At 42.8% G+C, this 16,828-nt stretch overlaps 1 protein-coding gene across 1 annotated transcript in view; it reads right to left on the bottom strand.

Annotated features, from left to right (window-relative positions):
• The window catches only part of AASS (aminoadipate-semialdehyde synthase), a 156,525-nt gene extending 141,063 nt beyond the window's left edge, over positions 1-15,462 (bottom strand). Inside the window, exon 1 of the mRNA XM_077472495.1 lies at positions 15,309-15,462. The gene's annotated coding sequence lies outside the window, so the exon portion shown is untranslated. The remainder of the gene's footprint in view (positions 1-15,308) is intronic.
• Between the last annotated feature and the right edge of the window lie 1,366 nt (positions 15,463-16,828).

Genomic DNA, 16,828 nt, shown 5'->3' with positions numbered 1-16,828 from the left:
TAGATCCGTTCGTCTGGATACCTGCGAGAAAGCTGCATCGACTCTGGGTTTCTTGTTCCAAACCTCTGAGTCCTTATCTTCGAAGGGAAACCTTCATTTGAGAGCTTTAGAGAAGAAAGGGGCTTTTTCTGGGTCCTTCCACTCCTTTCTCACTGAGTCTGAGAGGACCCTGTGGACAGGAAAAACTCGCCGTTTTGTTTCGTCCAACCCCTGGTACATTTTGTCATGAACTGACAGTTGTACTTTTTCTTCCTGAATTTCTAGAGTAGTGTAGATTGCTTTTAAAATATCATCTACTTCCTCTAGTGATAGCTTGAATTTGGAGCCCCTGCTATCTTCTTCCTCTTCCTCCTCCTCAGAATCCCTGAAGGAGATGAGAGTACTACCCCCTTCGTCTCCAGACTCTTCAGTTTCCACCTGTCTGGATGACGACGCCCTGGGGCTGGGCGGTAAGTTCTGAGGCTCGGTCTGTGCGGGAGGGTTTTGTATCAGGATGGACTTGACTGAACTCAAAGAGTTTGTCAGCTCTTTAACCGAAGAAAACAAATCCTTATATTGTTGAGATGTTTCCTCTTCCATCAATTCTCTGATACAATTTCTGCACATTGCCTTCTGCCATGAATCTCTGAGGGGGGTTTTGCAAGAAGGACATTTTCTCTGACCTGGTCTAGCTTTTCCTAGTGATTTTTCCTGAAACGACATACAGGTTTAATTCACTAAAAGCTCTCAACAACCAGTTGCTTAACACCAAGCCAGTGCAGAGACCCACCACCAAACAGACCTACTAGTGAGACCCCAGAACTAGGCTGCAAAAGGTCAGAGCGAAGTCCACCTCTGACCTGCAGCGACAGGCCCCCAAGAGGGGGGAACAAACAAAGACATACCCACAGTAAAGCAGAGGGTGCCAGTGCACCTTACGTACCTGGGCTGGACCGGTGCTGGGGGCGCCTGTCTCCGCCATAGCTGGCTTGCACTCTTCCATCGTTTGAGTGAGGCAGCTATTTTACAAACAGCTCTCATTTTAAATTTTCCCGGCCGCCGCGTCATCAAGGCCGGCCGGAAGCGGAAGCACACGGTCACCTGACCCGCCCCATGACCCCTGCGTTCCAGGCGCTGAACCACGGCGCCACGCCCCCTCAGAGCGCCCGCGCGTCACCGTGAACGACGCCGTCGCCGCCCGGGACCCGGCGCCGAAAACGGAGCCATGCCGCTGACCTGCAGCGGCCTCCGCCAGCAACAGAGCCCTCCCTGCGCTAACAAGCGGACACCGGGCACCCGACGCCGGCACTCCGAGGGTCCTTACTCCCGTGAGATGGCGGGACCAGGAGCTCCAGGAGTCCTCTCCCCGTGGAGATGCTGCTGGGGGTCAAAGAGAAACAACCTGCAACAAAAGGTAAGCCTTACTCCCCTGCAGAGAGTGTAGCTCTCCCTGGTTCAGGCACATGCTTCCTCCAAGGAGGAAACACAATAACTGAAGCCATGGAGGAGGAGGAGGTGTTTTTAAAGTGGGCATGTGTTTCCTGATTGCAAGGTGGAGCTACACTCTCTCCGGGGTTGTCCTGAAAGGCGATTTGAGAAAAAGACATCAATTTTGTTTGGGAGCCACGTCGCACGACCGCGCAATTGTCAGTTAAAGCGACGCAGTGCCGAATTGCAAAAAGTGGTCTGGTCTTAAGCCAGCAAAATGGTCCGGTCTGAAAGCGGTTAAATAAAAAAAATTGATCTCCGAGTCTGATGATAGATTTAACCTCAATATAATACTGTATATCTCTTCTGTCTGTTATGTTCAGTGTGAATTAAAGATTTTACTCACTAACAATATAGTTGGTTATTTATAATTACCACTGCATAGAAATATTTAAGAAAAAAAGGGGAGGAAGAGCGGCAATTTTGCAAAAAATAAACTGTATTATTTTTTGCTATAATAAATATCCACCAAAAATATATTTAAAAAAACATTTTTTTCCCCTCAGCTTAGACCGATATGCCTTCTTTAAAAAAAAAAAAAAAAAAAAAAAAAAAAAAAAAAAAAAAAAAAAAAAAAATCGCAATAAGCGTATATTGATTGGTTTGCACAAAAGTTATAGCGTCTACAAAATAGGGGATAGATTTATAGCCTTTTTATTACTTTTTTTTTTTTTTCTTACTATAATAGCGGGATCTGCGATTTTTAATCGGGACTGCGACATTATGGCGGACACGTCAGACAATTTTGACACATTTTTCGGACCATTGGCATTAATACAGCACGATTAAAAATGCACTGATTACTGTAAAAAGGTGACCGGCAGTGAAGGGGTTAACGCTAGGGGGCAGTTAAGTGTGTCCTAGTTTGTGTTCTAACTGAAGGGGAATGGGGACTGTGCAGGGGAGATAACAGATCGCTGTTCATACTCTGTATGAACAGCGATCTGTCATTTCTCTCCTCAGAGAACCGGAAACTGTGTGCTTACACAGTTCCGGGTCCTCCGTGACTCAGTGGCAATTACAGGAGCCTGGCGGCGATCGAGACCGCCAGGCACTCGCATCGGCTGGGGGGGGGGGGTGCCTCTGGTAGCATGCACCCCCTACTGGCCACAAGGTGAAGCAACGTTACATAACGTCATTTCGCCCAGCCGAGCCATTCTGCTGCAGTACAACTGCGGCGGCTGGTCAGCATGTGCTTAAAACGTTACACATTAACTAAATTATACACCACACTTTAAGGTTATTAACCGATTAATAAAAATCGGCCAACTAATTGATTATGAAAATAATCGTTAGTTGCAGCCCTAAAAGGACATGTTCACTTTTGGAACATGTTCCACTTGTATTTAGGGTGGAACATGTTCCAGCTCCTGCCTCCTCTCCCTGTGTCACCATTTAAAACAAGCTCAGCATCGCAGGGTTCTGCCAACACAGTTGCTGCATCATTCATTCAGAGCTCTGTCAATGAATCAACTACAAGTACCGTCATCCACCGCGGTAGCCGACAGCTTGTACAGTGCCTTGAAAAATATTCATACCTCTTGAAATTTTCCACATTTTGTCATATTACAATCAATCAAAAATTGAAAAATTTATTTTATTGGGATTTCATGTGATAGACCAACACAAAGTGGCACATAATTGTGAAGTGGAAGGGAAATAAAATGATTTTCAACATTTTTTACAAATACATATCTGAAGTGTGGTGTGCATTTGTATTCAGCCCCCCTGAGTCAATACTTTGTAGAATCACCTTTCGCTGCAATTACAGCTGCAAGTCTTTTTGGGTCTCTACCAGCTTTGTACATCTAGAAAGTGAAATTTTTGCCCATTCTCTTTTCAAATTAGCTAAAGCTCTGTCAAATTGGATGGAGAGCGTCCGTGAACAGCAATTTTCAAGTCTTGCCACAGATTCTCAATTGGATTTAGTTCTGGACTTTGACTGGGCCATTCTAACACATGAATATACTTTGATCTAAACCATTTGTAGCTCTGGCTGTATGTTTAGGGTTGTTCTCCTGCTGGAAGGTGAACCTCCGCCCAGTCTTTTCCAGACTAACAGGTTTTCTTCTAAGATTGCCCTGAATTTGGCTCCATTCATCTTCCCATCAGATCTGACAAGCTTCCCTGTCCCTGCTGAAGAAAAGCATCCTCACAACATGATGCTGCCACCACCATGTTTCACGGTGGGGATGGTGTATGCAGGGTGATGTGCAAAGTTAGTTTTCTGCCATACATAGTAGAGCTTCACGATTCTGGATTCTTTTTGCCTAGAATAAAGATCACAATTCTCTCACAATCCTCAGCGTAACATCTTTCACATTATACAAAAACATTGGGCTGACTTTACTGTTGTTTATTTTTTTTTAATTCACTGTAGTGTATTTTTTTTCCCAGAAAATTGCATCTGAAAGGCCGATGCGCAATTACATCGACTACCATTTTATTCTCTAGGGTCTCTGCTAATATATATATATAAAATGTTTTTTGTGGTCCTAAGTAATTTTCTAGCAGAAAAATACTGATTTTAACTTGTAAGCAAAAAGCACTAAGCAGGTGTTAAGCCTTATCACAGAGAATCAGGGTGGTAATTTCCTAAGAGGTGTTTTTCTGATTTTTCCCCTGATCTGCAGAAGCGCAGAGCAGGGTTTATAGAAGTCAAGCGCAGACTCCAGAAATTGGACATTACATATGCTCTGCTCTATCCGTCAAGGTTACGGGTAGTAGCATTGGGAGAGACCTTATTTTTTGACACGCCGGCAAGGGTAAAAGCATGGATGCAGGAGAAGGGAGATCAGTTATTGAAGAAGTGATGTGTTTTTTTCTTTTCTACATATGTATGTGTACGACCCCCTTTTCATCTCATTTATCCTTTTTTTTTTTTTTTCTCTCCTTTCCCCTCCCTCTCTTATTGGGGGAGGGGAAGATTAGCGAAGGGGGGATGTAGCGGGTGCACTGTAAATGAAGTAAGGGAAGATGATACACTAAAGTCAGGGTGTAGGGAATGACACACAATATAGTAAGAATTTATGATTGAGAAAGGGGAGGGTCAAAGGGGGGGGTTGTTGAGTATAGGGGGGGAGTGGGAGGGGGGTGGGGATGGAAGTATGAGAGAAGGAGGGGGGAGGGGGGAGCATGAGGGTACGTGTGGGAGTGTAGCGGTCACGGAAAAAGCCCCTAGGGGTAACCTAGATAGGTATGGAGAGGGTAGGGGGGAGGGAACAGGGAAAATGGAAGCATACAAAATTCAGGAAAAGGAAATGGGTAATACTTGCACAATTATTGACGTCAATTTAAAAGTAATGAGTAAATACGGGGTAATGGTGTGTGTAGACAGAAGGTTTGGTTCTCATGCTCACAAGAGGAGACTGAGAAGGGATGTCACTTGGGAGTATAAAAGATGGTATAGCTTTATCAAAGTACTCACTAAGCGGGATTGCACCTTCTTTTTTACATCCCCCCCTTGCATTCGCCTCCTCGGCATGAACTATAGAGGGAGAAGCTGGGATTATTTCTGCTTAACGTCAGGGAATTCAGGGAATTTAAATGTTAATTTGGAGCCTTCAGGTTTTACTCTTTCTTCGCTCTTCTTTTTTCTTTTTTCACACTTCCTAGAGGTATGCAGTCTAGAGTTTTGAATATTGGCTCTTGGAATGTCCGAGGGCTGGGAGCCTCCGTAAAAAGAGCAGTAGTGTTTGACACCCTGGAAAAGTGTAGAGTAGGATTGATCTGCCTACAGGAGACACACCTAATTAAAGAAACTATATTAAAAACTCAGAGTAGGAAATTTCAAGTCCAGTACCATTCAGTCCACACCTCTTATTCGAGGGGAGTGGCCGTGTTGGTAAGGAGAGAGGTGGCGTTTTCCTGCCGGCAGATCGATATAGACAAAGAAGGGCGGTTTATCTTTCTACACTGTGTAATTGAAAATCAGGAGTATGTTTTTGCAAATGTTTACATTCCTCCCCCATTTAAAATGGAAGTTTTATATTGTTTGATGGAATTTATAGCGGACAAATCGGGGATTCCTGTTATAGTAATGGGAGACTTTAATGAGGTTATAAATAAAAGCCAGGATAGGTTTCCGCCAGGAATATATATGCAAACGGAGGCTGAGACCCGGCTGTCTCGATTTTTGCGGGAGGGGGGCCTGTCTGATATATGGAGAATGCGCAACCCGGACCAGTTGCAATACTCATGTTTCTCTAGCTCATACTCCTCACTCTCAAGGATAGATTTAGTCCTCGGGAATGAGGAGGCGAGCCGTGTAGTAAGGGAAATAGTTTATCAACCTAGAGGGGTGTCAGATCATTCGCTCGTGACAGTAACGATAAATCTAGGGGGGGATAAAGCCCCCAAGAGTATGGAATATGAATCCAGTGTGGTTTGAGTTAATAGGAGACCCCGAGAGGGTGCTGCGTAGAGTGGCAGAGTTTATGGAGTTTAACAGTGGGTCTGCAGAAGTAGGAGTAATATGGGACGCATTGAAGGCCTATCTTAGGGGTATTCTCACTCAACAGGTAGCGAATGTCAAGAAAACATCTAATGAATATGAGAACAGGGTCAAAAGGGATTTAGTGATAGCAGAGAGAGCATATATAAAAAACCCTACCCCAGAGAAAAAAAAAATATGGTTAGAGAAACAACAGGAACATAAGGTAGTGCTTACTAGGAAAATAGAGAATAAAAGATTGTTCCAGAAACAAGTGGAATATGGGGAAGGGGAAAAAGTAGGAAAGATGTTGGCACAGATTGTAAGAAGCAACTCCTCGCCATCCACTGTCCCAGTGATAAGGACTGAGAATGGAGAAATATCAGCACAGAGCTCAGTGATTACTGATACCTTTAGGGTATTCTATGCCAAACTGTATTCCTCTCGGGGGACAGAGGTTGGTGAGGATATGGATAGGTTCTTTTCGAATATCAAAATGCCGTCCCTAACAAAGGAGGAGAGTGAGATAATGGAAGCCCCATTAACAATAGAGGAAATTCAGTGCGCAGTAGCAGAAATGGCCAATAAGAAATCTCCAGGACCAGATGGTCTTCCTGCGGAAACTTATAAATACTACAGTAAAATATTGCTTCCAGAGCTTCTTAAAGTATTTAATTGGGCAAAAAAGGAGGGGAGATTGCCGACGTCAATGACGGAGGCAACAATAATCGTCTTACACAAGGAAGGGAAGGACCCATTGGAAACTCAGTCCTATCGACCTATCTCCCTTCTCTGTGCGGACACTAAAATATTGGCCAAAGTATTAGCCATTAGATTGAATAAAATTATTTCCAGGCTGATACATCCCGACCAAACAGGTTTTATCCCAGGTAGAACTACAAGTACGAACATAAGAAGATTATATCTTAATATGCAGATACCTATAGAGAATGATGGTAATGAGGCAATAATGGCTTTAGATGTAATCAAAGCCTTTGACAGTTTAGAATGGCCCTATATCTGGCAGGTACTGGGGGAATTTGGGTTCGGCCCTAATTTTATTGCATGGGTAAAAACTCTGTATAATGGCCCTAGTGCTAGAATTAGGGTCAATAATGAATATTCAGATAGGATTTTTCTAGAGAGGGGGACAAGACAGGGGTGCCCTCTGTCACCCCTGATCTTTGCTCTGGCAATAGAACCATTAGCTATTTCAATTAGATCTAGTAGGAATATGGTCGGGTTTCAAAGGAGGATGAGGGAAGAGAGGATAGCGCTATACGCGGACGATATTCTCCTTTTTCTGGGGGACACAGAGCAGTCCCTCAGACAAGGGATGAAACTTATTACAGATTTCGGGAGGTTCTCAGGCCTGGAGATAAACTGGGAAAAATCAGTTCTTATGCCATTGGATAAAAGTAGGGCCCAAAGCCCAGGGACAGGCGCGCAGCTGGAAGTTGTGGAGCGCATGAAATACCTGGGGATACACATACAAAGAGATCCTAATAAATATATAAATGATAATTTGGTTCCATTAATAGCTAAATTCAAAAAGAAAATCGAAATCTGGAAAAGACTCCCATTATCGAATGCAGGGAGATGTAACTTGATTAAAATGGTATGGATGCCTCAGTTATTGTATGTGTTACATAACTCCCCGATTTGGGTAGACATAATGTGGTTTAGGAAAATAGAGGTATTATTCCGAGAACTTATATGGAAAGGGGGAGTATCCAGGATAGCTCTACAAACTTTGCAATTACCTACAAGAAAAGGAGGAATGGCAGTTCCACATCCAAGGAGCTACTTTTTAGCTGCGCAATTACAACACCTGGACATGAGTGAGGAGATGGGTGGAGGAATTAATAGGGCCTTAATATTAATGGAGACACCCCATAATAATATGGTAGAAGCTCTGGAGGCAAACGCATTTCCCAAAAAAAAAATTCCCACAATAAAATTAGTAGTAAAGGTGTGGAAGGCAGTTAAGGCGATTAAAGGCCTGGGAGGCTTGACTCAGTACACCCCATTGTGGGATAACCGGAACCTGCAGGAAATGGAAGAAATAGGGGTGTATAAAGATTGGGAAGTCAAGGGGATAGATAAGTTGGCCCAGTTATATACAGGGAAAATATTAAAAACATTTAGCGCTTTAAGATCAGAGTTTGATATATCCAAACAATCATTTTATAAATACCTTCAAATTAGACATGCCCTAGGGAAACAATTTAATAGGCAAGGGCCTGTGTGGAATAACTCCCCTATTTTTAGCAGATTAAATGCCTCAGTGAGGACAAAAGGATTTATAGCGGATGTATATCCAGTTATATGTGAAGGAAGTATAGGAAGCCCAGAAGGGTTCAAATGCAGAAGGAAATGGGAGGAGGAGTTGGGAATATTTACGGATGAACAGTGGAGGAAAATACTGGAGGATGGTTACTCAATCTCAGTTTCGCCTGCCCAGAAGATGTCACACTTAATGCTGCTGCATAGGGCCTATTATACACCAAAAAGACTGTTTAGTTTCGGACGTAGAGCAGATGATAAGTGCCCTAGATGTCAAGAGTCTGGAGACCTAGCTCACATGTTCTGGCGATGCCCAAAATTGTTTCGCTACTGGTCAGAGATTGTTATCACCTTGAATGAAACATTTGGTGTAACGATCAGGGGGGATCCCAGGATATGTGTGCTGGGCCTGGGTGAAGCAATAGGGAGATCGCGACACACCAATAAAGCAATACTGAGATGTTTGTTTCAGGCAAGAAAATTGTTAGCTCAAAGGTGGCAAGCAAAAAATGCTCCCTCAGTAGAGGACTGGCAGATAGCAATTATGGAGACAATATGGAAGGAGAGGGTGATATATTTGAGGAGAGGAAATCTTAAAGAATTTAAAAAGATGTGGAAACCCTGGCTGGATAGAATGAGATACCCAGAATGAGGTAAGGGAGAGGTGAAAGTTGGGTAGAGAGAGAGGAAGTAGGAGGGGAAGGAGGATTATATGAGTAATGAGTGAAAAGAGGGGTTAGATAGAAGAAATATTGATACATCATGGATAGGAATGTTTTCTAAAGGTTTTTATTACTCATTAAAGTATTATTGTATTTGTAAAGGAGAAATAAGTGCGACACATGCTATAGAGAATGTTCTTCTTGCTTTTATTTTGTAAAAGTATGTTGAAAATGAATAAAGATTATGAAATTAAATAAACCGTGTTAGCAAAGGTAGGAACCAAATATCCCCTCTCCATTGTACCGTGGTGTCTCAGTGTTAGCTACAGTGTTAGTATAGGAATGTATTTTCAGTATATTTACACTTTGATTTTTTCTTGTAACCGCATAATTTATGTGCGGTATACTGTCACTTTTCCACACATCCAGCGCTACACTATTTGTTATTCACTGAACTTTGTTTGTTTGAGTGTTGGCAGCCGTTTTTAAGTTTTCAGTATTTTCTTATTATAGCGCAGTGTTTTCTCTCTAAAATTGCTTTTCTGGTTAATACCATGCCTACACATGAATTGCATAGGAATGAGCTGTGCGGTCCACATGTGGTTCTGTGTGGTGCAATTACTTAGTAAACTGCACAGTAACTGGATCTTTTGTACCATGCAATCCAGAGCAGGCAGGTGTGGTAAAACGTAATGCGTTTGCAACCTGTATTTGGGGTGTCATTAACTTCCTATTAGGGGTGCATATATACACACACACACACACAATTGCATTATATTTGACTTTTTAAATTACCGTATTTATCGCCGTATAACACACACATTCATTTTAAGAGGGAGGTTTCAGGGGGGGGGGGGGGAACAAAAAAAACAAACACCTTCAAATTTTAAATATGGAACTTTGAAGCAAAACTAGAAAATGCATTTCCTGGAGAAAATGCGTGAGAATGCTGAATAGCATCAAAACTGCCCATCATATTCCTCTATTATAAATCAGTACATGGTGTATCTGTGCTCTCCCCCACTGCCCATCACTGTGTATAAGAAGTGTTGGTAACCATGGAAACAAAACAGACAAACAAAAGCCTGGCTGCCCTAAATTTAATGAAATTTTCTGAAATTATCACTAAACTTAAACAGCTTTTTCGCAAAAACTGTAAAAGATATCAAACTGAAAAGATACAGCCAGATAGCTGAATAATTTGTGATCATTTTAAAGTTTGTTTGGTGTCTGTAGGTGAAAGTATGAAGGAGCTGAAACTTTTGGCAGCAGAAGATTTTATGGATTTTAAGCATGCTCTCATTGACTTCAATGTTAAAAAAAAGTGTTAAAAAGCTTAATATTTTAAAAAGTATAAATAGCAGGAAAAAAGTTCAAGAAGAGCACAGATCAGCTGAAAGAGCTGAACATTTTAAAAGTTGAATGGCTTTAATAGCTGAAAGTATGCAGAAGTTACACAGAGCCAAAAAACGTACGGAATAATAAGACTAGAAAATGCATTTCCTGGAGAAAATGCGTGGGAATGCTGAATAGCACCAAAACTGCCCCAACATATTGCCACCATCAAAACTGCCCCCATAAAATTTGCGCCATCCTATTGCCACGATCAAAACTGCCCCCATAAAATCTGCCTCCATCAAAACAGCCACCATCATATTCCTCTATTATAAACCAGTACATGGTGTGTCTGTGCTCTCCCCCACTGCTCGTCACTGTGTAAAAGAAGCTATGGTAACCATGGCAACAAAAGCCTTTAAAATGAAATTTTCTGAAATGATCACTAAACTGAAACCACTTTCACAAAAACTGTAAAAAATATCAAACTGAAAAGATATAGCCAGATAGCTGAATATTTTGTGAACATTTCAAGGTTTTTTTGGTGTCTGTAGGTGAAAGTATGAAGGAGCTGAAACTTTTGGCAGCTGAAGAAGATTTTACGGATTTTAAGCATGCTCTCATTGACTTCAATGTTAAAAAAAACAAAGTATAAAATAGTAGAAAAAAGTTGAAGGAGAGCACACGTCAGCTAAAAGGAGCATTTTAAAGTTGAATGGCTTTAATAGCTGAAAGCATGCAAAAAACGTGCGGAATAATAAAATGAAAAAGATGATGATGGATTATTATTATTATTATTATTATTATTAATAAATAAAAAAACAAATAATAGTGGGACTGCTGAAGCTAATAAGGATCCATGCCCATCTGCAGCCACACCATTGCCATCAGTGCAGTTTGATCTATGCCCATCTGCAGCCTAGAGGGGGGCGGGACGAGTGCCAACAGATTACATACAGCGAGAATTTCCTATGATAGACAGAACAGTGGTCCAATGGCGGCCCAGGAGATGGGACTTCTTATTACAGAGGCCGCCAAGTAAACAGGAGATTCTCACTGTAGGTAATGACGGCACTGGCCCCGCCCCCTCCCTTTCATCTCCAAGGCAGCTAAAATTGAAGCATCGGTATATAACACGCACACGCTATTTGCATACGATTTTCAGGGTAAAAAAAGTGCGTGTTATACACCAATAAATACAGTACTATCCTCAATTGAAATTAATATGCATTTATTGTTGGCTATTATTGGCACCTAAAGTGCAAGAGAATCTCAAGAAAAATGCAGTCTGCAGAGACTGACCATCTCTTGCATCATGTCTGCAATAACTTACTTAACCACTTCAGCGTCGGAAGGTTTTACCACCTTCCTGACAAGAGCACTTTTTACAATTTGGCACTGCGCTGTTTTAACTGGTAATTGCACGGTCATGGAATGCTGTACCTAATGAAATGTGCATCCTTTTATCCCCACAAATAGAGCTTTCTTTTGGTGCTATTTGATCACCTCTGTGGTTTTAATTTTTTTGTGCTATAAACAAAAAACACACAATATTTTTTACTATAATAAATATGCCCCAAATAAAAAAAAAAATAATAATTCTTCATCGATAGAGAGATTTTATTACATCTTTTCATGTGACAACACTGAAGAAATGACACTTTACTACAATATAAATCAGTGAGTGTACAGCTTGTATAACAGTGTACATTTGCTGTCCATTCAAAATAACTCAACACACAGCCATTAATGTCTAAACTGCTGGCAACAAAAGTGAGTACACCCCTAAGTGAAAAATGTCCAAATTGGGCCCAATGTCCTGAGGTCTGATGAGACCAAGATAAACTTATTTGGTTCAGATGTCAAGTGTGTGGTGGCAACCAGGTGAGGAGTACAAAGACAAGCATGGTGGAGGGAGTGTCATGGTCTGGGGCTGCATGGGTGCTGCCGGCACTGGGGAGCTACAATGAGCTACAATGAGCTCATTGAGGGAACCATGAATGTCAACATGTACTGCGATATACTGAAGCAGAGCATGATCCCCTACCTTCAGAGACTGGGCCACAGGGCAGTATTCCAGCATAACAACCCCAAACATACCTCCAAGACGACCACTGCCTTGTTAAAGAAGCTGAGGTTAAAGGTGATGGACTGGACAAGCATGCCTCCAGACCAAAACCCTATTGAGCATCTGTGGGGCATCCTCAAATGGAAGGTGGAGGAACGCAAGGTCTCTAATATCCACCAGCTCTGTGATGCCATCATGGAGGAGTGGAAGAGGACTCCAGTGGCAACCTGTGAAGCTCTGTTGAACTCCATGCCCAAGAAGGTTAAGAAGGTGCTAGAAAATAATGGTGGCTACACAAAATATTGACACTTTGGGCCCAATTTGGAAATTTTCACTTAGGGGTGTACTCACTTTTGTTGCCAGTGGTTTAGACATTAATGGTTGTGTGTTGAGTTATTTTGTAGGGGACAGCAAATTTACTTCTCCCTCGGATCCAGCGATGTCCCCCCGCTGTACGAGCGAGCCTTGTCTCGCTCTATCACATCGCCGATCTCCGTTCCCTGCGAGCGTTGCGACACACGGGGACGGAGATCGGCGCCAAATTCAAAAAGTGAAACACACAGTATAATGTAATCTTACATTGCTGTATGTAATAATTTCACATCCCCTTTGTCCCTAGTGGTCTGCCCAGTGTCCTGCATGCAGTTTTATATTATAAAAACTGTTCTTTATGCCTGGAAACTGGAGATTGTCCATAGCAACCAAAACTGTCCCTTTACATCAAAAATGATTTCAGACCAGCTAGAAAACAGCGATAATAAATTGTAATCACTTGCAGAATTGAGCGATAGCGATTTGTGGGGAGATCCGTCATCAAATACTGAAAAGTAATGACAGTGACAATTCTGCAACTGAGCAAATTTCAGTGTTATTGATTTGATTACATAATTGAATAATTTTTTTTTATTCTTATATTATTATTTGGTACAATTATAGTTATTATAATTTCATTTTTCAAACTTTATCATACCCGGGATGTCTGCTAGACTCTGGTTTGAACAGATTTAAGAGAGTTATTCCTAAGAATTACAGGACTACAATATAAAACGCCAAATTTTCATGCAAAATAATTGTACCGCTTTTAGCACCTAAAATCCGAAATAATCGTACCGCCAGGGAGGTTAAACTTCCCTCATTTACACACCAATCTCTTTTTTTTTGCTAGAAAATTACGTAGAACCCCCAAACACACACACATAAAAAAAAAAAACCCCACACACAACTAACCAGTAAAGTTAGCCCAATTTTTTTTGTATAATGTGAAAATTTTACACCGCAAGAATCGTGATCTTTTTATTCTAAGCAAAAAAAAATAAAAAATCATGACTCTCATTTTGCCCAGAATCAATGTCATTGATCTATAGAGAGGTCAATGACAGGTCCCCATGATGTGTATAGCAGGCCCATGTCATTGATGTGTATATAGCGTGGTCAATGACGGGTCCCCATGTTGTGTATAGGAGACCCATGTCATTGATGTGTATATAGAGTGGTCAATGACAGGTGCCCATGTTGTGTATAGCAGGCCATGTCATTGATGTGTATATAGAGTGGTCAATGACAGGTGCCCATGTTGTGTATAGCAGGCCATGTCATTGATGTGTATATAGAGTGGTCAATGACAGGTGCCCATGTTGTGTATAGCAGGCCCATGTCATTGATGTGTATATAGAGTGGTCAATGACAGGTGCCCATGTTGTGTATAGCAGGCCCATGTCATTGATGTGTATATAGAGTGGTCAATGACAGGTCTCCATGTTGTGTATAGCAGGCCCATGTCATTGATGTGTATATAGAGTGGTCAATGACAGGTGCCCATGTTGTGTATAGCAGGCCCATGCCATTGATGTGTATATAGAGTGGTCAATGACAGGTGACCATGTTGTGTATAGCAGGCCCATGCCATTGATGTGTATATAGAGTGGTCAATGACAGGTGCCCATGTTGTGTATAGCAGGCCCATGTCATTGATGTGTATATAGAGTGGTCAATGACAGGTCTCCATGTTGTGTATAGCAGGCCCATGTCATTGATGTGTATAGAGAGTGGTCAATGACAGGTGCCCATGTTGTGTATAGCAGGCCCATGTCATTGATGTGTATATAGAGTGGTCAATGACAGGTCCCCATGTTGTGTATAGCAGGCCCATGTCATTGATGAGTATATAGAGTGGTCAATGACAGGTCTCCATGTTGTGTATAGCAGGCCCATGCCATTGATGTGTATATAGAGTGGTCAATGACAGGTCCCCATGTTGTGTATAGCAGGCCCATGTCATTGATGAGTATATAAAGTGGTCAATGACAGGTCTCCATGTTGTGTATAGCAGGCCCATGTCATTGATGTGTATATAGAGTGGTCAATGACAGGTCCCCATGTTGTGTATAGCAGGCCCATGTCATTGATGTGTATATAGAGTGGTCAATGACAGGTCCCCATGTTGTGTATAGCAGGCCCATGTCATTGATGTGTATATAGAGTGGTCAATGACAGGTCCCCATGTTGTGTATAGCAGGCCCATGTCATTGATGTGTATATAGAGTGGTCAATGACAGGTCCCCATGTTGTGTATAGCAGGCCCATGTCATTGATGTGTATATAGAGTGGTCAATGACAGGTCCCCATGTTGTGTATAGCAGGCCCATGTCATTGATGTGTATATAGAGTGGTCAATGACAGGTCCCCATGTTGTGTATAGCAGGCCCATGTCATTGATGAGTATATAGAGTGGTCAATGACAGGTCTCCATGTTGTGTATAGCAGGCCCATGTCATTGATGTGTATGTGTGTGCTCCAGGCCTGATAGCTCTCCCCATACAATATGCTCCCACACTTGTTATTCCTTTATGGAAAGCTCAGCTTTCATAAACGATGACTGGCGGCAGCACACGCCTTCTTCTACTAATACAAATCTCTCACAATACGGCCGTATATTATGGGATGGGAGCCTGTAAAGCGCTTATAACTCCAGCATTTATGTAGCTGGAAAAAGCAGGCCTTGGAGCCCTGAAGAAGAGAATGGTGGAAGAAGGAACACCACCCGGCCCCAGCCACCTACCTGCTCGGGGTGAAGGGAGCTCAGTGCGCCCCTCGCCTCACCCTCCGGAAAACACGAGCTCGGGAACACTGGCCCGATGAACACAACTTTAGGACGGCTGAATCGTGTCTATTTCGGCTGCACCAATCACAGCGCACAGGTAAGACACGGCCTTCCTCCTCGGCCAATAGAGAGGCGCGCTAGTTGAGAAGTAGAAGTTGTCTTGCAGTCTTAGCACCCCGGCATCCCTACAGACGAGTGCTCTCCTCCGCCTGGTGCTCTACACTGGGATGTGCAATAAACATTTATTTACATGGATACATTTCCCACGGGAAAAAACAAAACCCCTTTGACTGAACGTTTGTACACACATTGTATGTAAAATTCTGCAGGTCAGAGTGGCGTTATGTTTCCTGAGCACAGCAGTAATATGGTTCATAGTATCCATTGCCATGAGTAAAGTTCATTTCAGAAACAAAGTCTGGTGGAGCCCATGTCAGACCCCTTTCACACCGTGCGTTAGCGGTAAGTAGGGTTGCCACCTCATCCCTTTAAAACCGAACACATATTATTTGCACAGTTTCTGTGGCTGATTAAGGTGATAATTAAACTCACTTGGTGCATGAAATTAGCCTCAGAACCTGTGTAACTCACATGTGTTCGGGTTTAAAGGAATGAGGTGGCAACTCTAGCGGTAAGGTGCCGCTTGTTTTAGAGGTACTTTACCGCTGTTTTAGCAGTGCTTTTTGGCCGCTAGTGGGGGCGTTTTTAACCCCAAAAAGGGGTTAAAAATGCTTGCATTGCGTCAAAAGTGCTGCCCATTCCCAGAAGGGTCCTGTGCATGTTTGGGTAAGGTGACCAGACATCCCGGTTTCCAGGGACAGTCCCCGAATTGAGGACACTGTCCCCAGACCAAGTCTGTCCCTGGTTTTGTCCCCGGATTAGATTTGAACAGGTACTGGGGCAATTTCAAAGTCAGTCAGTGCAGAATAAAAAAATCAGAATTACACACCTCCACTCCTACTAGCTTAGGGGGTGTATTTTTTCCCATTATCTGTGCCCCTTTCTGCTGGTCGGAGCGGAGGGAATATTTCTTCAGTTTCGGGCACATGCCCATTCAGCTCTGCTTGCATGTTCTTCTGCCTTGGCTTAAGTCCCGGCCAGCCGCCTGCCTGCTTATCTCCTTGCCTTCCCTGGCGGAGTGATCTTCCTCCGCTCCCCACCCAGTAGTTGCTAGTGCCTGGAGAGTAAGACTTAACACACTGTGAAGTGGGTGGCGGCGGCGGCGATGGTCAGGGAGCTGCTGATTAGCGCCATTACCAGTAAAAAAAAAATGTCCCCAGAATCAATTTTAAAAATCTGGTCACCTTATGTTTGGGCCCTGTTCAGGAGTGATTGCAGGCAAAAATTCTGACCTGATTCGTATCTGAACCAGTGAATAGACACAGACCCAGGGCACCAACCCGCACCTGCACATATATGAACCCAGCCTAAAGTGCAATTTCACCTATAAGGCTAGGTTTCCACTAGTGCGACTTTTC

This window comes from Lithobates pipiens, unplaced genomic scaffold (assembly GCF_037356315.1).
Source record: "Lithobates pipiens isolate NorthernLeopardFrog02 unplaced genomic scaffold, aLitPip1_a1.2 Scaffold_8, whole genome shotgun sequence".
Classification (NCBI taxonomy): Eukaryota; Metazoa; Chordata; class Amphibia; order Anura; family Ranidae; genus Lithobates; species Lithobates pipiens.
This window is presented reverse-complemented; position numbering and strand designations above follow the sequence as displayed.